Source organism: Antechinus flavipes, chromosome 5 (assembly GCF_016432865.1).
Source record: "Antechinus flavipes isolate AdamAnt ecotype Samford, QLD, Australia chromosome 5, AdamAnt_v2, whole genome shotgun sequence".
Classification (NCBI taxonomy): Eukaryota; Metazoa; Chordata; class Mammalia; order Dasyuromorphia; family Dasyuridae; genus Antechinus; species Antechinus flavipes.
This window is the reverse complement of record NC_067402.1, coordinates 166,957,853-166,983,693: the sequence shown is the minus strand read 5'-3', so window position 1 is coordinate 166,983,693 and position 25,841 is coordinate 166,957,853.

Sequence of the window (25,841 nt, the reverse complement as noted above, 5' to 3'; positions counted from 1 at the left end):
TGGTGGACTTGGCCCTCTTCCACAATGAGATGAACCAAATCAGTCCAATGGAGCATTAATGAATTGAACCAGCTACACCCAATGAAAGAATTCTGGGAGATGACTATGAACTACTACATAGAATTCCTAATCCCTCTATTTTTGTCCATCTGCATTTTTGATTTCCTTCACAGGTTAATTATACACTATTTCAAAGTCCGATTCTTTTTTTGCAGAAAAACAACTGTAAGGATATGTATACATATATTGTATTTAACTTATACCTTAACATATTTAATATGTATTGGTCTACCTGCCATATCTGGGGGAGGTGGTGAGGGGAAGGAGAGGAAAAATTGGAACAAAAGGTTTGCAATTGTCAATGCTGAAAATTTACCCATGCATATATCTTGTAAATAAAAAGCTATAATAAAAATAAAAGAAAAAGAGCCCTGTCCATCAGAATTAATCTTCATATATAATCTTATTATTGCCATGTACAATAATATCATGGTACTGCTTATTTCATTTAGCATCAGTCCATGTATGTCTCTCTAAGTCTCTCTAAAATCATGCTGCTGATTGTTTCTTATAGAACAATAATATTCCCTAACATTCATAAAATATAAATTATTCAGCTATTCTCTAACTGATGGGCATCTACTCAGTTTCCAGTTTCTTGCCACTACAAAAAGGGCTGACACAAACATTTTTGCTCATGTTGGTCCCTTTCCCTCCTTTATGATCTTTTTGAGATCTAAGCCCATTAGAAACACTGCTGGATCAAAGGATATGTAAGTTTTGATAGCCCTCTGGGCATAGTTTCAAATTGCTCTCCAAAATAGTTGAATCAGTTCACAACTCCACCAACAAAGTATTACAATTAATATTGCTTATTTTCTGAATCAGCTTATGATATTTTGAATGTATCAGCGCATGGTTCATTTTTTAAAGGTAATATATATATTTGAAAATTATAAAAACTATTTTCTGTTCCCATTACAATCTCCAAAGACAGATTGTCTTTGACTTTGTTACAGTTATATTCAAACATAGAACTTTTTTCTTGTTTAATTTTTTGTTCAATGTCTCTAAGTCTGAAAGCAGAACACTGAGGTATCCAATTCTTAGATTTTTATTCTAATAAATTCCTTTGCAATGTGATTAACTTTTTCTCCCTCCTTTTCTCTACATCCTTCCTTAGATAGAAAGTAATCAAATATATGTTAAACATGTGTAATTCTTCTACACATATTTTCATAATCATGCTGCACACACACACACACATACACACCAATAAGATTTAAAAAATGGGCAAAAACAAAAAAGCAATCAAACAACAATAAAAAGGTGATAATACAGTTCTGTGATCCACATGCAGTTTCCATAGTTCTCTTTCTGAATGCAAATAGCTCTCTGCATCATGAGACTATTGGGACTGGCTTGAATCATCTCATTGCTGAAAAGATCCACATCCTTTAGAATTGATCATCACATGATCTTGTTGCTGTGTACAATGCTCTCTTGGTTCTATTCACTTAACTTAGCATCAATTCATTTAAGTCTCTCCAGACCCTTCTGAAATTAACCTGCTGATCCTTTCTTATAGAATAATACTCCATAACATTCATATACCATAACTTATTCAGCCATTCTCTAATTGATGGGTATCCACTCAGTTTCCAGCTCCTTGCCATAACAAAAAAGGCTGTCACGGACAATTTTTGTACATGTGAGCCCTTTTCTTTTCTTTTCTTTTCTTTTTTTATGATCTTTTGGGAGACAGGCCCTGGAAAGACATGGCCAGACCAAACAGTATGCCTACTTTGATAGCCCTTTGGACATAGCTCCGTATTGCCCTCCAGAATGGTTGGATCAGTTCACAAACCCACTAACTATGTATCAGTGTCCCAGTTTTCCCACATCCCCTCCAACATTTATCATTATCTTTTCCTGTTATCTAAGACAATCTGAGAATGTGTATAGTGGTATCTCAGAGTTATATTAATGGGTATTTCTTGGATCAGCAGTGATTTAGAGCATCTTTTCATATGATTAGAAATGGTTTCAATTTATTCATCTGAAATTGTCTGTTCATATCATTTGACCATTTTACAATTGGAGAATGGCTTGCATTTTTTAGCAATTTGAGATAATTCTTCATATAGTTTAGAAATGAAACCTTTGTGAGAACCTTTGGATATAAAATTTTCCCCCAGATTTTTGCTTTGCTTCCAATCTTGTCTGCATTGGTTTTGTTTGTACAAAAACTTTTTAACTTATTATAATCAAAATTATACATTTTGCATTTCATAATGTACTTTAGTTCTTCTTTGGCCACAAATTCCTTCCTTCTCCACATTTCTGAGAGGTAGACTATCCTTTGTTCTTCTAATTTTCTTATAATGTAACTCTTTATATCTAAATCATGAACCCATTTAAACCTTATTTTGGAATAGTGTGTTGGTCAATGCCTAGTTTCTGCCATACTACTTTCAAAATTTCCCAGCAATTTCCATCAAATAGTAAGTTCTTATCCCTGAACCTGAGGTCTTTAGTGTTAACAAACACTAAATTACTATATTGGTTATGTTTTCTAATACATTTTACTCTTTTTTTATTGTTGAGTTTGTAGTTGCTATTCCTCTTAGTTGTTATACTTGCCAGTTGAGTATTTCCTCTAGACTTTTTTTGTACGTTTTCCTCTCTTTTTTCCTCTGTCCTTGTATTCTCAAGTGCTTTTTAGTCCCTTTCTCTTCCTGATGTTCTGGAATGGACTGGTCAAACACCGAACAGCTTGACTCCTATTCTGGCTTTTACATGCTGGTATTTCTCAGACACCGGTTATCTGTATATTGTCCTGGCTCAATTCTCTTCTATCCCTTAAATGGTACTATGCTGTGTCCCCTGGACACTGTGTTGCTTTGGCACCAAGCTGGCCAGATCTCCTGATATGCTTTAGGTAGTTAGAATCACTGACATATCTGGCAGTAAGCACCAATGGGAACAAAAAAGCTTAGAATAAAAAAAAGGACCTATTGTTTGCTAGCATAAATTCCTTACTGTGATGATTTGCTGGATTTCTATAGTTTGCCAGCTGCATCATGGCTGTTAAATAGTCACTCACATTGAGCTTGGTGTTTTAATGTTTTAATGCTGTGCACAATGTTTGTTTTGAAAGCTATTCATGCAATAATGAGGGATATATAGGAGCATAATGGAGTACTATGAGCATCTAATAATCTGAACTATTGCTTAATTAACATGTATTTCCCCTGGGATATGCCAATTGAGAAGATTCTATTGTATCTGAGTCAATCAGTTTGTTGGGCCTAAGCTCTTCTGTCATGAATGACTTTTTTTTTCCTGGTTCAGACATAGGTAACCATTATAAGTCCTGAAGATGCTTTTTGCTTGAATTTTCAAAAATTAAAAAAAAATAAATCAAAAGACTGATAATTCTTGAGCTGGTTGTGCTTGTATCATTAATAAATTAGTGTTACCTTGCTTCACAAACCATCTTATAAAGGCTATTTTAAAAACCCATTTTTATTGCAAAAACCCAGAGTTGATTTTGGAGATTTAAATTTTTATTTAATTATCATCAAAATTATCATCATTATCATTGTTAAAAAGAATAAGATAAGGTAGAAGGGAACAAGTAGCAATTAATCATCCACTGTATGTCAGGAATTGTGCTAAATACATTACAAATATGATCTGTACTGTTACATTACATAATATAACCACATACCAAAAAAAAAAAAAAAAACAACAACAACAACAACAACAAAAAAAAAAAAACACCTCCTTCTCTTACTGTAACAAAAAAAAAAAAAAAAAAAATCAATGAAGTTAATATTATGGAATTGGAGAGGAAGGGGGAAAAAGAAAGTAATGAATTAATCATGAAGGACAAGATAAGTTTAGAAATCATAGTGAAAAAAGAGGGCAATGGATAATATGAACAGGTTCCTTTTTAAAGCTAGAAAACCTGTGTTCAAGTCAAAGTTCTACCACTTACCACTTAATAGAACAAGGGTACATAAAAAATCTCAACTTCAATCAGATTCACCTTTTTAAAATTTTCTTCTACATCAAGGTACAAAATAATTACATGACTTCAAATACATACATATATATATATATATGTATGTATTTGAAGTCATGTAATTATTTTTATTTATATATATTTATATATAAAATATATATATATTTATATATATTTATTTATATTTTTATATGTATTTATATATATACTTTATATTGTTTAGTCTAGTCATGACCCCATGGACCTTAACTCTTTTTTTCTTTTTTTAATATTTAATACACATTGCATTATAAATCATGTTGGGAGAGAAAAATCAGAACAAAAAAAATGGGAAAGACAAAAGAATTACAGAAAAAAAGAAGTGAATATATTATGTTTTAGTTTACATTCAATCTCCATAGTTCTTTTTCTGAATGCAGATAGCATTTTCTATCCAAAGTCTATTGGGATTGTTTTGGATCACTGAACTATTGAGAACCAAGCCTTTCATGCTTGATCATCACACATTCTTGATATTACTGTGTACAATCTATTCCTGGTTTTGTGTGTTTTGCTCAGCATCAGTTCATGTAAATTTTTTCAGGCTTTTCTAAAATCAACTTGTTGATATGGGTTATCATAATAGTTTTCGAGTTTTCCAGATATTGAACCAGTCCTGCATTCCTGGTACAAATCCCACTTGGTCACAGTATATTATCCTGCTGATAAATTGCTGTAATCTCTTTGCTGATATTTTATTTAAATTTTTTGCATCAATAGCCATTAGGTGGATAGGTCAGTAATTTATTTTTTCTCTGTTTTGATGCTTCCTGGTTTAAGTATCAGTACCAAATTTTTGTCATAAAAGGAATTTGGCAAGACTCCTTCTTGACCCATTTCCCCAATAGTTTACATAGTATTAGGATTCTTTTTTTTTTTAAGTATTTGGTAAAATTCATTTGTAAATCCATTTAGTCCTGGAGCTTTTATCTTAGAAAATTCATTAATTGCTTGTTCAATTCCTTTTTCTAAAATAGGACTATTTAGGATTATTTCAGAGAGGCCTGGAGAGAGTTACATGAACTGATGCTAAGTGAAATGAGAAAAACCAGGAGTTCATTGTACATGGTAACAAGATTTATATGATGATCAATTCTTATGAACATGGCTCTTTCCAAAAATAAGATGATTCAGGCCAATTTCAATGGTCTTGGGATGCAAATAGTCATCTGCATCCAGAAAGGAGTAAGTGTAGATCACAACAGTATTTTCACTCTTTTTGTTATTGTTTGCTTGCATTTTGTTTCTCATTTTTTTTTCCCTTTTTGATCTGATTTTTCTTGTTTGCACATGTTTAACAAATATTGGACTACTTGCCATCTAGCAAATGGTTTGGGGGGAAAAGATAGGAAAAAATTTGGAACATGAGGTTTTGCAAGGGTGAATGTTGAAAAAAAATTCATGCATATGTTTTGAAAATAAAAAGCTATAATTTAAAAAGATGCCAACAAACCAACCAACAAATAAATAAAATGAGATTATTTAAGTAGTTTATTTCCTCTTCTGTTCATTTGTGTAATTTATAATTTTGTAAATATTCATCCATTTTGTTAGATTGTTTGTTTTGCTGCCTTACAAAATAGATCCTAATTATAGCTTCAATTTATTTTTCATTGCTCTTAAGTTTACCCTTTTCATTTTTGATTGCCTAAATCATTAAATTTGATGATTTGAAATTTTTCTTTTCTTTTTTCTAATTAAAATAATCAAATGTTTATATATTTTTTTAGTTTTTTCATAAAATAAACTTTTAGTTTTATTAATTAATTCAATAATTTTATTAGTTTTATTTCCTTTGAATTTCAGAATTTCTAATTTGGTATTTAATGGGAGATTTTATAATTTTTTTCCCCAAGCTTTTTTAGTTGTAGGCTCAATTCACTGATCTTCTTCCTCTATTTAATTCATGTAATTCTTTAGAGATATAAAATTTCTTTTAGGAACTTCTTGGGCTGTGTCCCATATGTTTTTATCTCATTATTGTTATGCTTTTAAAAGCAATCATAGATTTTTTTGTAGTTTGGTGCTTGACCCATTGGTTTTTTAGGACTAAATTATTTCATTTAAAATTGGTTTGTAGTGTATTTTTCCTTGGTCCTTTATTTAATAAAATTTTAATTGTTTTTGTTCTGAAAAGGAAGCATTTACTATTTCTGCCTTCATGCATTTTATTCTGAGGTTTTATGCCCTAAAACATGGTCAATTTTTGTGCAGGTGCCATGTACTGTTGAGAAAAGCATGTATTTCTTTCTCTCTCTATTTAATTTTCACTAGATATCTCTCATATCTAGGTTTTTCTAGGATCCTATTACCTTCCCTAAATTTTTCTTGTTTATTTGGTGATTACATTTGTCGGATTCTGGTGCATCCCCCACTAATACAGCTTTAATGTTGATTTCTTCCTGTAACTGGCTTAGTATCTTCTGTAGGAATTTGTATGTTCCACCTTTTGGTGCATATATACATATATATATATTTGTTCAGAATTTATTTGAGTTCAGAATTGCTATCCCTATTTTTTTCTTTTTTTTTTACTTCAGCTGAGGCATAATAAATTTTGTTCTGGCCTATCGTTTTTACTTTGTATATGTGTCTCTTTGTTCCATATGCGTTTTTTGTAAACAACATATTATAGGATTCTGTTTTTTGATTCACTCTCTTTGCTTCTGTTTTACATAAAGAGTTCATCCCATTCACATTCACAGTTATGATTACCAGCTCTGTATTTCCCTACATCCTATTTTCTCTCCTATATATACTTTTGTTCTCTCTTTCCACCCTGTCCTTATTAGCATTTCCTTTTTTTTTAACCCACTCTACTTTCTCCTTTATGTTCCATCACTCCTCCCCCCTTCTCTTAACTTTTTTGCCTCTAGTATTTCTGCCTTCTCTTCTATCCAGCCTCTCCCTTTTCTTTCTTCTTTGTCCTCCTACTTCTTTATAGAGTTAAATAAATTTCTGTACCCAACTGAATGATTAATGTATTCTTTGAGCCAAAACTGATGAAATCAAGCATCAGACAATGCTCATTTCTCCTCCCTTCTTCCTTTGATTGTAATAGATCTTTTGTGCCTCTTAATGTGATCTAATTTGTCCCATTATACCTCCCTTGGGAGAAAAGATTCTCTCACTACTGTTTTTTTCCACCCCTTTTTCTGTGATATGATCACATAAGAGTCCATTCACAACCATGCCCTCTTTCCTTGTGATGTGCCTCTCTGCCTTTCCCTGTAATATATATAATTCTCAAGAATTACAGATATCATTTTCCCATTCAGAGATGTATACAGTTTAACCTTTAAATGATACAGATTTTCCACTGGTTACCTTTCCATGCTTCTTTTGAGTCCTGTGTTTAAAGATTAAATTTTCTTTTTACTTCTGTTTTTTTCAATAAAAATGGTTAATATACTTTCTTTAAGATCCATCTCTTCCCCAGAAAGATGATGATCATTCTCTCTGGTTATCTTACTTCTTGATTGTAACCCCAGGTTTTTTGCCTTCCAGAATAGATATTCTAGGCCCTCCAATTCTTTATTTTAGAAGTTGTCTAATCCTGAGTAATCCTCATGGTAACTCTTTGATATTTCAATTATTTTTGTCTGGTAGTTTGTAGTATTTTTTTCTGTGAGATTGTAGTTTTGGAGTCTTGTCACAATTAGGCTTTTTCTTGTGGGATCCTTTATCAAAGGTGATTGCTGGATTCTTTCAATGAGTATTTTTCCCTCTCTTTCTAGAATATTGAGGCAATTTTCCTTGATGATCTCTTGAAGAATGCTACTCAGGTTCTTTTTTTGGTCATGACCTTCAGGTAAACCACTAATTTTTAATGTTTTTCTTCTTGCTCTCTTTTCTAGGTTAGCTGTTTTTCCAATGAGACATTTCACATTTTCTTCCATTCTTTCATACTTATTTTGTTTGACTGCTTCTTGATGTTTCACAGAGTCATTAGCTTCTAGTTTTTCTAGATGTTGTTTATTTTAGGGGATTTATTATTATTATTATTTTTTTTGCATTTTACCAATTGTATTTTTTAAGTAATTGTCTTTCTTTTCCAAGCTTTTGATTCTCTCTTCCATACCTCTCATTTCTTTTTTCAATTTTTCTTCTGTCTCTCTTATTTGCCCTTCCAAAAAAAAACCTCTTTAGGCTTGACACCAATTCCTATCACCCTTTGAGATTTTCTCTGTGGTCTTTTTGTCCTCAAAAGTTGAGTTGGTGTTTTGGTCTTTCCTGTCACCATAGTAGCTTTATGTGGTCAATGTTCTATTCAGTTTCTTGCTCATTCTCTTTGCTTTTCTTTCCTCTCTCTTATTTTATTTTTTTAACTTTTAAAGTTGAGCTCTGCTCCTGGAATAAAGGAGCTGCTGCTTGAAGCTTCCTGTACATCTCTAAGCCTTGGCTTTGAGCAGGGGGCCCCTTATGTTTACAAGGGGTAACTTTTATTTGTTCTTTCAGGAAACAGCCTATTTCCAAGAATTTGCCTTTTAAGCTGAGATTGGAGACAGCCCTATTGATTTGCTGTGCTACTGAGCCAAAACTGAGGGTCTTAGTCCCCAATCTTCAGTGATTAAGACCCTCTCATTGCTTTACTAGAGTTTGTATGAGCTGGGATGAAAACCCTTTTCAGCCAATGATTATGACCTTTCTTGAAGTTTTTCCAATCTATCTTTAGCTGCAAAATTTTTTCATTCCTTCAAACTCTGTTCAGAGACTTGGTTTCATGTATTTTTTGAGGGAAACTGAGAGAACTCCAGCAGTTTCCTGGCTTCACTCTATTATCTTGTCTCTACCCCAAAAATTCTTGATTCTAACCCTGGAAGTCATCACATTTCCTTTATAATCCTGAGTTTCCTGTTTAAAAATTCATCTTATACATTTCTCTTTTGTGTCACAGATTTATTTACATATCGACTGCTTTATTATATTATGAATTCCTTGAGAACAGAGACTGATTTTTTCTTTTTGCCTTTGTCTGTAGCCCTAGTTCATAACACAATGCTTGACATATGATATTATTGGGTTGTGTCAGTGGTGTCTGAATCTTCATGACTGTATTTGGGGTTGATAAAGATAGTTCTGTTACTTGCTGTTTCTTCTCTAGCTCATTGTTACCTGCATGTGTATTTGATCAAGGTAATTGACCTGTACTTTTCTTCATAACCTGAAGCCAAGGAAAAGTAAGCAAACAAACAAACAAACAAACAAAAAGCCTGTTTTCCTATCATTCTAGATTAGTCCCAGCCCATCAAATTAGTCTTTAAAAATTGCCTGAAGCTCTCAGAGTTTAAGTAAAAACTTGCCTGAGAACATACACCCAATTTGTATCAGAGGCTCAACTTAACATTAGTTCTCCAAGATAATGAGACCCACTCTCAATTCACTTTGCCAAATTGCCTCTGCTGTGATAACAGCAACAAGACTGAGATGTTTGAGAAAAGACTTTTGGCTCCCTAGAATAACCTCACCAATTAATATTATCAGAAATATTTGCTTACTGCTCTGACTCAGAGAAATAAAACAATTTGTCCAGGGAATTGTGTTTTCTTCCATATAATTCCTTCTTTCCTTCCTTTCCTTCCAGCCATACTTCCAATAAAAGGACTGAGAGTCTTACATTTAGGATACTTCTCAAGGATGGTAGTAAAATTATTATGAAATCAGAGGTAATTAAATGAAAATGTAAAAAGAGAAGGAAAATAGGTGATTGCATGCTGGCCAAAAAAAACAAAAAACAAAACTATTGGTATCCATTTTTTACTAGCTGTGGTCCAGTGATACAATATTACCAAAAAGAAATTGCTGAGCAGCATTTTATTGATGAGAGTGCTAAACATTACATGAAAACACCAATAAATATCTCAGCTATCACATAACCTCAAATGCATAATACTGACAACAGAGGAACTTGCACAGAAGTGAGCTGACACTTAAACATAATAAAATTTAAAGCAGGTAAATTGTAAGGATGTATTAAATCCTTATTTACAAGGCTCTTTATAAGCTCTGGTGATGCTAACAGAGACAAAATAATCTAATGGGGAAAAAGCTGCAAAACTCAAATAATAATGTAGGATATTACGCCCCCTCCCCAAAAAAAATAAAGATTCCTGTGGAAGAATAATGATTTAGAAAATGACATATTAGCATTGTTTATGTTCCGTTGTTTGTTTACTATTTCCCAGTTACAGTTTAATTTGATTAGGCTGTATTAGGAATGTTTCAGAATAGCCCGAAGGTTAAGTTTTTGATACTTGGAAGGTCAAAATGAGAAAGCATTAAATGCTGAGGGAAGTTCCAGGTTAAGAAAACATCACAAAATTCATAATCAAAAGTTGAGAATGGAGAAGTTAAGACCCTCTTTGAATGAGAAAATATTAACATGATTAGAAGTAAAGAGACTGATCAAGAAGGAGGGATATTCCCTGATTCAGAATGTTTATTTCCCTGAAGCCACTAGTTATTGTCACTGCAATATTTTTCAAGTAATGGTAATTGTAAAATGACCCTAGTATAACAACTCATATACTGAAGTTAGTTGTTATGAATGAAAAACCCCAAAACACATAATTTCTGTGTACTTAATACACAATTTAATATTAAGGTTATCTACTAATTAATTTTTTAAAATGAAAATCAGTTGTTCCCTTAGTAAACCAAAGACAAAAAACATAGAAATCCTAAAAGCCTTAATTATTTTTTGTTATGAAAAGAAATGCCAGTGGCAAGAGAAAATCAACTTGATTGGTTGGTACTTAATAAGGAAGCTGGTCTAAAGGTCTCCATCTTCGCCTGATGAGAACATGGCTCAATTATCATTGTCAGCCACCTTCAGCAACCTGGAGAAGGGAATTAATCTCCATTCAATCTACTCTGATCGTTTTTCTTCTTTATGAGCTGGGTCATTCTAAAATCCAACCAAGTGGTAAAAGGATAAGGGCTGTTCTCCTTGGGACAAACATTCAAAGAAACTTGATTTTATTTACACTTTTAGAAATAAAATCTATGTGGATGGGATCAGGCTCACTGTCAAGCATCATGTTACCCAAGGGTTTGGATAATCTCATTTATCAGTCATGTCTTTTAGAGAATGACTGACATTTTAATGGGTTGACCCCAATTAAGGAAATAAAGGAGAAAAGCCTAGACCCTAATTTAATATTGTTTGCTAATATAATAGAAAAAAATAGTTTCTCTCACTAATTTTTCTATGACAGTATGAAATCATAGATGATGTATCTGCATCACTTGAAAATTTGTTGTAATTCACATACATACCTTTAAAAAAAATCTAGATTTAGATCTAGAGTTAGAAAGTTATTAAGATTATATAAGAGGTTCTAAGGTATTCCTTGCCATATATCTGTGAAGTGTTATATTATACACATTTTGCATATGAAGAAGTTGATATGCAGAAAAGTAGAGTCACTTTCCCTTGGCTACAGAGATCATAAGAGTTTCTATTCTAAATACTAGGCTTTGGGGACAGCAATATGCTGTCCTTCATTTGATTGTTTTTGAAAATTGATGTGACCAAACAATTCTTCTCCCCATGACCAAATAAATGGAACCTAAGTAAATGTGAATATAGCCAGGTTGATTCTTGAATATCAGATATATAATCTCTTATCATGTCTATTGAAGTAACAGCTTGGTAGGATCTACCATAATTCTCAATCTCCTGGATTATCTTTTTGGAAAAGCCTTTATAAAAGTGAACTTTTTTTTTCACTACAATGTTCATTGTGCTGGAAAAGTGATAATTTGCAAAATAATATTTTCATTGTGAAACACTTTTTTCATTGTAAATGAACAATATATAGCAATATAGGTTATAAACTACATGAAAGTAGAGGCTATATCCCACCTAAATTTTGCACAAAAATACTTAATACAGGCTAATTGAATTAAAATAACATATCTACAAAACTTTAGAAGTTTATCCTGTTTGATTATCTGATTGCTTGTGTTTCTATAGTATACATTCGATATAAAAATACTTTTTTAAAAAGGCAAGAAAAATTCCTTTTTCTACATTAAAGATTTGTAACATAGGAGAGCAAGCATTTTTTTTACTACATTTATATATTTAATCTAATTGCTTTCTTTTAATACAATTCTGAGAAGTCCATAGACTTCACCACAGTTTTAAAGAGGTCCATGACATAGCCAAAAAGTTCTTAAGTACTTGTGTTCTAGGGACCACGTGAATGTGAATACCCACAGAATCTTATCACATTGTTAAGTCAAAAACAAAGTATGGTCTTTGGGATTATGTTTGGCAATGAGAGAATGGAACATATCTACTCAGCTTAGAATTACATACTGTTTTGGGAATCATGGAGAATAGAAAAATAAATAAATAAACAAATAAATAGTTTCCCTTTCCAGTTATATTTCTATATTTCCTACTTATTGTATTTATGAGAGTGTATTTAGTTGATTGGTTTTAAAATCAATTTGGGGTAACATGATATTGTTTTGATAACACAAGGTCTCACTTAGGGTATTATCTGGGGTATCATGGGTTTATTTCCTTTTAAGAACTTGTTTCCTGGAAGGTTATATAATTTTAAAAAATCCAAAATAGATTTCCCACCTGATATTTTTGTTCTTTCCTTATAAATTATCTAAACATAAGAGTCAAATGATAGTAGCATAGAAAGGAATCTTCAGGGGGATTAGTTCAACTCTTCATGAAGAAATGGAAATAGAACATAAGAGATTTTAAGTGATTCTCCTAAGTTCAAACAGTCAATTTAGTGACAGTACTGAAGCACGAATACAAGTAATTTTATGTTCATCACAAGAATTTAAAAATAACTACTTGCCTTTCTTAGAGTTTAGCTTTAAAGTGAGACAGATAATGAAGAATAATGATTGACATTCTCTTGCTTCATTGAATTATACATTCACCTTTCTGCGAGAGTGCAACACATTCTGAAGAAGGGGGAAAAAAAATCTTTGCAAAGTGTTTCACTGTGATGACCATTGAACCACAAACAATCTCCTCATAGCTTTTCCTACAAGCAATCATAGTAAAATGCAGAGAAATTTAGAATCAGGGAAGTTGAGTTTAAATTTCAGTGCAACTATTTTGTACCCTGTGTGACCTCAGGCAACTTGTTTCACTTCTCTGCATATCACTTTCTTGTAAGACAAAAATATCTCATGCTCTGTCTACCTTATATGGATAATATTGGGAAGATCACATGAAATACATGCAAAATTCTCTGTAAGCTATAAACTTTTATGGGAATATCAGCTAGTGATATAATTTAAATTAAACTTGCTATTTTTTCCTCTTCTATGTCTTTGTATTCAAGAGCTCTTAGAATAATGGTCCTTTGTTTTTATTTCTGCAGTCTCTTTGAGATCTTTTTGATACTTGGTTTCTCTCAGAATTTCTTGGCTATGATTTTTATTCATATGGATAAAAATCTGGTTTAATTTAATTCAACTAAGAAATAATTGTCTTGAAGGAAAAATATTTGTGCTTTTTTTTTTTTTTGAAGTAGGTAAGGGGAATAAAATAAAATTAAATAAATTCTAGTTTGCAACCTGTGTGACTTCTGAGATTGGGTGCATTGGGGATGATAAACTATTTGGTTACTTCCAGCTTTCCATATGTGTGACTTAGAAATGAACTATTGCACTTCAGAATGGCATCAACTAACAAGAGCCAATAACTCAGTGGATGACTAAAGAGGGAACAATTCTACCCTGGTTCTCTAAGCACTCTTTACATAAATATGAGCATCATCCAGTATTCCTCTTGATGGAGGGTGGGAATGAGATTGGTTTCCTTCACTAACCCAGTACCATAGTAACTGTAGTCACATAATGGCTAGAAAAATAACGAGGTGAGCTTTATTCTAGACGCATTACTTCCTACTCTGACTTGAGACACCAAGGTCATACAACCAGAGATGTTAAATTTTGTCTTGTTACAGGTCTACAATGTTTCTGGATAAGAGAATGAGACTGAAAATTTTAGGCAACTCTGCTTCAAATCTAATTTATGAATAAATAAGTCAAAAGATATCAGCAATACCACTTTATCATTCTGACTTATTTCAAAACCTTGTGACAATGGGCAAATCATGAAGCAGCAAGTATAGATACATTGAGAACTGTAGTCATCACTCTACATAAAGAGGACCCAGGTCATAAGGTTATCTTCTTACTGGCCTGAAGCAACAGTGGAATTCACAAGTTCCTGGATTTCAGAGCAGTCTTTTTTAAGACTGCATTGCTCACTTCCTGGAATGATGAAGGGGCTAAAATTGTCTGATTCACCTAATTTAACCCCGGTCTGCTTATCAAAGCAGGCAAGGATATTACCCTAAAGTTAGAACATACAAAAATAAAATTTTATGAAGATAATTCCATTGACTATTGGCATTTGTGATGTACATAAATTTATGGGCAACAAGAATTCCAAACACATCTGAAAGATGAACAGCTCTTGTTGCAAGAGAACTCAGCAGATATTACATCCAAATAGTATCTCTGAGTGAAACAAGGATGGCAAAAGAAGGAATCAGAGTGGGATACTAATTTTTCTGGACTGGTCAAAGTAATAGGGAATATGTTATGCTATGAAGCTGTGCAAGATTTACAATTAAAACTAATCTAGTAAACAAACTTGTATGTATCCCAAAAGGATGTAACTCTAGATTCATAACAATGTGATTATCATTTGCAGGAAAGCACCACAACACTATCATCGGTGTTTGCTCCAACCATGTTGAATCATCAGGAAATCAAAGAAAAATTTTGTGAAGATCTGGAGACCATCATTATCAATGTGCCAGAAGAGGGCAAGCTTGTCATTCTGGGATGACTTTAATGCCAGAATTAGGAACAGCAAAAGCTATAGGTACATACTACTGAAGACCTGTGTGCCTCATGATCTTCTCATTCCCTAAACTCACTAAAACTTCATAAATGCATCTTTGCAGAAAATAGTGGTTTTTATAGACTAGGTCACTGTAAGGAGAAGAAACAGGATATGAGAGTAATTACAGCAATATGTGGAACAAAGTACTGGACCAATAATAGATTTATCATCTAAATTAAACATTCACAGTCAATAAAAGTGGTAGCTCCAAGGAAAGATGACTTCCAGAAGATTTAATGTCAATAGAATAGGGTATTTCTTAAGAATAGTTTGTTACTAACTTGGAGAGGAAGTAGAAATACCACATGGTTGGCAACAGTGGTTTAGAAAGAAAGTGAGTAACTTTCAAAGATTTGGTGTATAGCACTTTATCTACTTATTAGGGTCAGAACATTCACAAATATAAAATTAGTTTGATGAAAATGACGGGAAAATTCAGAAGCTGATAAATAAAATGTGAAAATTTCATAAGGTTTGCCAACAATTTACCAAAAAGTTCATAAGGTTTATTCATCTCTAAGAAGGTAGTGTTTAACTTATCAAAAGTAAAGTGCAAACTAAATGACTAAGATCAGATTGCTGAGTATCTCAAAAAGGAAGAAGGGAAAGAAAGGGTGGAAATAGAGGCTGTCTATCTTTTAATCATAATTGACAGAATCCTCATTAATAGGTTGATCATTTACTTGGAATAGATCATTTACCCAAGAACCAGTGTAGCTTCACAAAGGGCTTTGGAATGATTGCCCTTGGCAGTATACCATTCAGGTATATATACATAGATGATCATGTTGATACATATTGCCAGAAATAACTCAGTGTTTGGAAAGCTTCAAAAAAGCATGGGAGAAAAAAGGTGAGGTATTAGGCTGCCTATCAAACTGAAGGTCCATAGAGCCATTTCATTGACCTCATTGTTGTTTGCCTGTTAAATCTGCACAGGATACCAATGGACACCAGAAAACTAAATGTGTTTGAATTGTCTTAGAAAGATTCTGTATATTACCTAGCATAATAAGGTACTTGACAATGAGATGCTTTCTGAAGTCGAACAGTCAAGCGTTCAAACTTTCTGAAGTCGAACAATCAAGCGTTCAAACTCTACTTCAGAGTACACATCTCTGATGGATTGGGCATGTTATTCAAATGGTAAGATTATGTTTGCTGAAAAATATCTTTTTGCAAAGAACTTATGCAAGGAAGGCAAGTGCTCAAATGGAGATATAATATTGGAATTTATTTCCTTTACACAAAAGAGATAAGAGATATACCTACTCATGAGCCAAAAAGTAAGCCTTATGAAAAATTTCCAGGGTGTTGGCATGGGGATTTAATGAGTTGAAGAATATGAGAAAGAGAAAGTTAACCCTTTTCATAAAATATCAAGATTCTTCCATACCGATCCTGATCTTGATTGAATGAAGTGTTCTAGAATAAAAGAACTCATTAGGGAACAGGGAGAGGACAAAGTGCTCCATGGTCCCTCAGAGGCAGCAATGTTTCTTAATGTTATAATGCAAAAGCCTGCCATGTCAATCAATGAAAGTACAAATATTTGACTCCATTTTGAAGAAACTTTCTTATAAAATCAGTTTCTACTCCTTGAATTTGATTTTTCTCTCTAGTTGCCCCTGCTACTTGTCACTTCTCACTTATTTTTAATTCAAGTTATTTCCTGCCCTATTTTTTTTTTTAGTGTAGTCTTGTTTCCCCTCCTTATCCTTAAATTCTAGCCCAACTCTAGGCTCTACCAATCAGTGATAAAAATTGGTGATTTAAAGAAGAATTACCCTTGTTTTGATGGCATTCTCAGTTCTGAAGTGAATTCATTAATAAAATGTGGATGAAAGCTATGCCAATATTTTTGCTTTCATTGTTTGTTATTATCAGGTCAAAAGCTTTCAAATTCTTACTATTTCAGATTGATTAAAGTAAATACAGATAAAATATGTCTCAGAAACATGAAATGAGTTACTCAAAGTCAACTAAATAGTCTTCATTAAAACAAAGATTAGTTCTCATAAAATCTTGATGATTGCTCTACTTTAAAGTTTTGATTTCTTTGCCTTTCATGGACTTAATCTGGAAGGCAAAACATAAAACACGCATGAATATATTCCAAAGAAAAACAAAAGATATCAAATTTGCTTAAATGGAAATTGTATTTAAGTCTTAAGCAAGGATGAGTACAGTCAAATATAGAGGAGTAGCTATAACCTTTCCAATTTCATTATTTGTATATGTGACCCTTATCATTTGACAGTTAAAATCCCAATAGAAATGGCCTGTTCTTTGTACATTTCTTAGAATTCTTTTTAAATAATAGTTATATTTTTTCCTCTAAGATAAGTCAAAGACTTGGAGATATGTGTCATGTGTGCTTTTCTAAGTGGTAAAGGTGGATAATAGTTGGAAAGCTAACATGTTCCATTCGAGCCATAGTCAGAAAAAGAGCAGAAAACCTTTAGTATAGTGGGATGACTTATCCTGTGGAATTTAATGGAGTTTATCAATAAGAACTATAGAAAATAACCAGGTATGAACATAGATTATAATCTGCATTGTTAGAGATAATCTCCAAATGAGTGAAATTATGAGATCCATTTTAGTACATGTGTACCAATATAATATTTTATTAGGCAAGATTGGAAGAAAGAAAAGAAGAAGAGAAAAAACCTGGTGAATTATTCAACTCAAAAGTAAAGTGGTAACATATTTTGGGATGTAGCCAAGGCAAGAAAACCATAGATAATTTAATTTAATGAATTCATATTTACTTTGTGGAGAATTCAAAAATCTTAGAAATTTAGCTTTCTTTTTTTGTAAAGAGTTCTGAGTATTTTTTCTACATGCAAGTACAGGTTGCCCTGGACACCCTCAGAGGTCCCTTTAAATTTTGTGACTTAAAACTTTTGTCATTTTACATAACAAACAAAATCTCTCTATCTATATATATCAGTATTTCACATGACTAAAATATTGTGATTCAATAACTTGTCTATGGGAAATGGAGATATATGAACACAGTGTGGTTGTGTGTGGGGGGGTGTAGATGTTTGTTGCATAGGTAATACTACTGGATCACCATATGGATCCTTCTATTTTATGGCTTCAGGTAAGCATTTCTTAACCATATAGAAAGACAGAATGTCACTATGCTGATAATCTAGCAAATGGGTTTAATTAACTCAATATGATAGCTAATTTCCTTATAAAGTGATATTCTACATGAGTACCAACCCCTCCATTGCAGCTTATTTTGTGCTCTGAGTGCCAAGAGATTACCTTGACAAATATGGTAGTTTTACTATCACTGCTCATTTTTTTGTCTATTTATTAATCATTTTCTATATTTTAGATATTATGCTAAGAGTTGAAGAAAAAAAAAAGCTAAAGTTGTTCTTTCCCTAAAGAAATTTATATTATAACATAACATTACAGCAATGTGATGACAAAGCAGTATTGATTAACTCTTCTCTTGCTGGACATTCCCAGTGTGATGACAATGAAGAGGTAAATAGCTAAAAAAACTAAAATGTGCAAACTCTCTATATCTTCTCAATCATTCATCTCATATTGGATTACACTTTCATGAAACCATTTACATTTTTCTTTATAGGTTCAAAGGCTCAAGTATTTTGTAATTATATATACATATAATTTGTATATATGATTTTATATAAGGGAAATAAATGCAAAGGAAATAAAACAAACAAACAAACAAAAACCTTGCCTTCTATTTCCTCCACCTACCCCAGATCTTCTGTTCAGGCATGTAGCAGACACAATCCATGAATACTTGAAGTTCATGTAAAGGAATAGATAGAAAAGCATGTTTACTAACCATATAGACCCATAAAAGGGACAAGTGAAGAAAGCAGTGAGGGACTTCCACCTTACTTTTCAGAACCATGAAAACAATAGGCCTGGAAAATAGATCTAAGAGATATAATCTAAGGATTATAGGATTCCCTGAAAATCGTGATGAAAAAAAGAGCCTAGACACCATTTTTCAAGAAATCATCAAAGATAATTGTCCAGATGTTATAGAATTAGAAGGTTAAATAGCCATTGAAAGAATTTATCAAACATCTCCTAAAAGAGACCCCAAAATTAAAACTCCAAGGAATATTGTGGCTAAATTTCAGAACTATTGGATCAAGGAAAAAAATATTACAAGCAGTCAGAAAAACAAAACAAAACAAAACAAAACAATTCAAATAACGAGGATCCACAATAAGGATTACTCAGGAACTATTAGCTTTCACCTTAAAGAATCAAAGGGCCTGGAGTCTGATATACTGAAAGGCAATGGAACTTGGAATGCATGCAAGAATAAACTACCCAGCTAAACTGAGGATCTTCTTCCAAGGAAGAAGATGGGCATTCAATAAAAAGGTGAATTCCATTTATTTCTGATGAAAAATTCATAGCTAAAAAAAAAAAAATGACCTCCAAATATAGGACTCAAAAGAAGATTAAATCAGAAAAAGGAATTCTTGAGAACTGTATTTCTGTTATGTACATACATAGAGAGTGCATGTAAAATTTGATTTTAATGTTATAATATAAAAAAAGGAACTAGCAAAAGGGGATTGTATCAGAAAAAGGAAAAAGTGGACATATAAAAAAAGGAAAATTACATCTCACAAAGAGGCAAAGGAAAACCATTGTATCTTAGGGAAAGAAAGGAGAGGGATGAACATTGTATGAATCTTACTCTCATCAGATTTGGCTCAAAGAGAAAATATTAGATGTATTTCGTTTACAGAGAAACTTCTCTTACCTCATTGAAACTGAGAGGGGAAAAGCAAAAAGGGAAGGAGTAAACTAAATAAAAGGGAATACAAAAATAGTAGGGAAATCCCCAGGACCAGATGGACTTACATGTGAATTCTATCAAACACTTAAGGAATAATTAATCCCGATACTATATAAACTATTTGAAAAAATAGGTAATGAAGGAGTTCTACCAAATTCCTTTTATGACACAGACATGATACTAATACCTAAACCAGGTAGGATGAAAACAGAGAAAAAAAATTATAGACTAATCTCCCTAATGAATATTGATGCAAAAATCTTAAATGAAATATTAGCAAAGGTAATACAGAAAATCATCCCCCGGATAATACACCAGGATTAAGTAGTATTTATACCAGGAATATAGGACTGGTTCAATATCAGGAAAACTATTAGCATAATTTACTATATCAATAATCAAATTAAGAAAAACCATATGATCATTTCAATATATGCAAAAAAGCATTAGATAAAACCCAACATCCATTTCTATTAAAAACAATAGAAAGTATAGGAATAAATGGACTTTTCACTAAAATAGTCAGTAGCATCTATTTAAAATCATCACTAAACATCATATATAATGAGGATAAATTGGAACCATTCCCAATAAGATTAAGAGTGAAACAAGGTTGCCCACTATCACCATTACTATTCAATATCGTATTGAGAATGTTAGCTCTTGCAATAAGAGATGAAAAAGCTAATAGTTCCTGAGTAATCCTTATTGTGGATCCTAGTTATTTGAATTTTTTTTTTCTGGCTGCTTGTAATGTTTTTTTCCTTGATCCAATAGTTTTGAAATTTAGCCACACTATTCCTTGGAGTTTTAATTTTGGGGTCTCTTTTAGGAGATTAAAGGAATTAGAGTAGGTAATGAGGAAACCAAATTATCACTCTTTCCAGAAATACAATGGTATATTTAGAAAACCTCAGAGAATCTACCAAAAACATATTAGAAATAATCTGCAATTTTAGCAAAGTTGAAGATACAAAAAAATCCACATAAATCATCAGCATTTTTATGCATCACTAACAATATCCAACAGTAAGAGATACCAAGGAATTCCATTTAAAATAATTATTGATAGTAGGAAGTTTATTTGCCAAGGAAAAGTCAGGAACTATATGAGCAAAAATACAAAACACTTTCCACACAAATAAAATCAGATCTAAACAACTGGAAAATATTAAGTGTTCTTGGATAGGTCAAGTGAATATAATAAAGATAACAATACTACCTAAATAAATCTATTTATTTAGTGCTATGCCAATCAAACTCCCCAAAAACCATTTTATGGACCTAGAAAAAATAACAACAAAATTCACATGGAACAATAAAAAGTTGAGAATCTCAAGGGAATTAATGAAAAAAAAAATCAAATGAAGGTGGCCTAGCTGTACCTGATCTAAAATTATATTATAAGGCGGTGGTCATCAAAACCATTTGGTACTGCCTAAGAAATAGACTAGTTTGATCAGTGGAATAGGATAGGATCACAGGACAAAATAGTCAATAACTATAGGAATCTAGTATTTGACAAATCCAAAGACCCCAGCTTTTGGGATAAGAATTCACTATTTGTCAAAAATTGCTGGGAAAATTGGAAATTGGTATGGCAAAAAGTAGGCATTCACCAACATTTAACACTATATACCAAGATAAGGTCAAAATGGGTTCATGGTCTAGAAATAAAGAATGAGATTATAAATAAATTAGAAGAACATAAGACAGTTTGCCTCTCAGACCTGTGGAGGAGGAAGGAATTTGTGACCAAAGAAGTAGAGATCATTATTGATCACAAAATAGAAAGTTCTGATTATATTAAGTTAAAAAGTTTTTATACAAACAAAACTAATGCAGATATGACTATAAGGGAAGCAATAAACTGGGAAAACATTTTTACATTCAAAGATTCTGATAAAGGCCTCATTTCCAAAATATATAGAAAATTGACTCAAATTTATAAGAAATCAAGCCATTTGCCAATTGATAAATGATTAAAGGATATGGACAGACAGATTTTTTCCTTTTTTTCTAGATTTGATTTTTTTTGTGCAGCAAGATAACTACATAAATATGTATACATATATTGGATTTAACATATACTTTAACATATTTAATATCTATTGGACTATCTAGGGGAGGAAGTGAGGGGAAGGAGAGGAAAAGTTGGAACAGAAGGTTTGGCGAGAGTCAATGTTGAAAAATTACCCACACATATATTTTATAAATAAAAAAGTTATAATTAAAAAAAAAAGATGACAGGAAAAGAAAAGTAAGGATGTTGTAGGGGATGTGGGAACACTAATATATTGTTGGTGGAGTTGTGAACAGATCCAGCCATTCTGGAGAGCAATTTGGAACAATGTTCAAATAGTTTTCAAACTATGAATACCCTTTGATCCAGCAGTGTTTCTATTGAGGCTATATCCCAAAGAGATCTTAAAGGAAGGAAAGAGATTCACTTGTGCAAAAATGTTTGTGGCCACCCTTTTTGAAGTGGCAAGAAACTGGAAACTGAGTGGATGCCCATCAGTTGAAGAATGGCTGAATAAGTTATGGTTTATCAATGCTATGGAATATTATTTTTCTATAAGAAATGATCAAAAGGATGATTTTAGAAAGACCTGGAGAGACATACGTGATCTGGTGGTAAGTGAAATGAGTAGAACCAGGAAATCATTGTACAATCAATTCTGATAAATGTGATATTTTCCAAGAATGACATGATTGATGTCAGTTCCAATGATCTTATCATAAAGAGAATCATCTACACTAAAAAGAGGATTGTAGGAACTGAATATAGATCACAACATAACATTCTCACTCTTTGTGTTGTTGTTCGCTTACATTTTTTTTTACTCATTTACATTCCTTTTTTTTATCTGATTTCTCTTGTGCAACAAGAGAATTATATAAATATGTTCATATGTCATATAGTTTTAAATGTTTAACATATATTGAATTGCTTGCCATCTAGGGGAGGTAAGGAGGAGAAAATCTGAAGCACAAGGCTATGCAAGGTTCAGTACTGTCAAGTTATCTGTGCATATGTTTTGAAAATAAAAATAAAAAGCTTCATAAAAATAAGCTATGATTACTTTTCCTGTTCACATCACTATGATGTCCTTGTGACTTCTTTGAAGAGCTCTGAAAGAAAGGCAAGAAGTGAACACAGGGGTATTTTGACACAGATAGTTGGGGTTTTATTTTGTTTTTTGTTTTTGCTTTTTAGTCCACTTCATGGCTTTCTGAACCAAAGCATTCTTATAGAATGTGTCCTGTAAAAAGTTGGCTCAATCTTATATACAATAGTATCATCACAAATTAGACTCTATCTTCCTTTATACAAAACTTCATTGCCTATAAAATCATCATAATGTAAAGGTACTGGGTTATGCTCTTTTACCTCTGTGACATTCAAAATAACTTTCCTCCCCCAGTTCCTCTTTTTTGTTCATGACTTCACAATCAAACTTAAAACCTTAACTTCTTAGTTTGTTCTGTCTTCTATGTACTTAATCAAATTTTGTTAGTTTTCCTTCATAATATTTTTCAACAATAATTACCCCTCTTCATTTTCATTGCCAACATCTAAATCTCAGCTCTTATAACCCAGCCTTCTAAAGACAAGAAACAAAGAAAATTAAACAATTTCTTCACACTAGGAGCTTTAATTCATCCTTTTTGTCTCTGTAGGACTTCTCATTTCTCTTTTCAGCTACACACTGCCATATACTTATAAACCAAAATTTATTGAGAATCCACTAAGTTCACATCAATATGACAAGAAGTACAGAATTTTCCTTGATATTGGGAACATGCAGCTTCTACTGTAAAGGAGTTCATAATATAAGGGAATCTTTTGGTCTTCTTAATCTAGTCACAGAAGTTATATTAAAATTGAATTAAGATCAAATATCATTGCCTTAAAGGAATTAACAAAAGTTCTTTTTTTCCTTTAAGGTTTTTCAGAACCATTTTGCCTAATGTCAACTCAGATAAAATAAATTATCATCACCTTCCTGAGTTGGTCTTATAAAAAGATATATTTTTTTAGGAAGGTAATCAATACAATGACATTTTTCAAGACTGATTTTTTTTGTAAATTTATGACCTAAATAAAAACAAACAAACAAAACACCAGTGATTTTTATCTCACTAAATGTAAAAAGTATTTAACTCCAAAGCGTCTCTGAAGAGTTACTTTTAATTAGTGTTTTTCTACAAAGTTAAACAATATTGAAGACCTCTTGAAGACTTCTGTGGAAGAAAATCATTGGCTTATTTTCTCTATCCTTGGAGACAAGCAGCAAGTTGATTTTAAAACAAGGTTAAATTAGAGGAAAATAAACCACTGAGTTGTGTTTGTTCTATGAATAGCCCAGATCTACATGGAAATACTTCATTCTTTGTGAAGATAAGGACAGGATAACTAGAATAGCCATAGGGCGCAAAGGAATGTTCAGTTGTTGTTGTTGCTGTTGTTGTTTTTTAACTATTTTTTTTCTTAATCCTGAGAGATATCTTTCTGCTCTTAAATTGGTATATATGAAACCTGTATGAAAGATAGCTCATTAGTTAAAGATTCTCACCCCAGAGGTTTTTTTGAGATAAGAAGTCCCATAGAATCTGGGAATAGAACTGAAATTTAAAATACCTTTATTCAAGAATTGGACAATAGGATTTAAATCTGGATGGGACCACAGAGATAATCTCTTCCAAATACTTCAATTTATAGAAGAGCAGTTAAGGTAGTAAGAGGAAGTAATATGCCCAAGTTCACACAGATCACCTATGTAGCAGGGCCCAGGTGATTTGATTCTGAATTCAATCATTTTCTCACATTCATATGCATTTTGCTCTTTTAAATTAGTTTTTCTTGTATACAGAGATTCATAAGCTTGGTATTAGGTAAGATCCTAGAGATCCTTAGGACCAACTCTATAATTTTTACAGATGAAGAAACTGAATTCCGGGGAAGTCAAGGAACTGGGCCAAGATCATATGTGTGGTAAAGAAGAAAATTTGATTTATTCTTTATACTGCATTATATGTAATTTCTCCTGACAAGAGTCTATATATATATATTGCTTACTCTCCCTAAGAGTTCCATATGATTTTAATGAGCTAAAGAGGAATCTAATTAGGAACAAATGAGGGTAGTTTCTCCATATTTCTTTGAACTTAATAAGTCCTCTCAGTCTCAATTATTCTTATCAAACATGGAGTGATAGGTCTTTTTAAAGCATGAAATGATGCTCAGCCTATACCCTACACTTTCTGTTTTTTTAGCTTTTGGCAAAGGTAAGCTACTTCCTGCTCCCTACTATTAATATTTTCTGCCATCTTGCATTACTCTTTGTTTTGCTTACATTTCCTGTTCTCTTTTCAACAGTACTCTTTATTCTTCAGTAGACTAGTTATTCTGTGTTCCAGGACCCAGAACTGTCTTTCTCCAGCTTCCTGCAAGGCTTCATCATGGCTAAAAAGACAGCATGGTTTCAGAATTCATTTTTTAGGCCTGTGTTTCCTGGCTTGACAATCAAAAAGTTATCTGGAGATTTACAGGAATAATCATGCCCTGTTATCTTATAAGTAGATTTCTTCAATACATGTTGGATTGTAACATAGTCTTTATTTTAGTATTTAGTATTTAGACAATTGACCTTATATATGTTTGTTGGAATCCTTACTAACTGCTAAGTAATTAGAGTTGATCTAATCTTACAAGAAGATGTTTTGGGCAGAACCTGAAACAAGGTACTAAGTAGAACTACCCATAATCCCTCTCTCTGGAAGGAGCATAAATAGGCCAATGGGCCAGTTGGAGAGTTCTTCAGAGAGTGAAGAAGCTACAAGTCGAGATTTCACCGGAATGACATGAAGATTGGAGCTGGCTGGAGGCTGAAGAAAGCAGAGGCAGAGGCTGAAGGACCAGACCTTTGGATTTAAAGACATTTGGAGAGAGCTCTTGGAACCAAGCAGAGAGATAGGCCTCTAAGCTAACCGGGCTATATTGGGATAATAAAAGATCTGAACTTTTATCACCTGGCTGCGTTTTT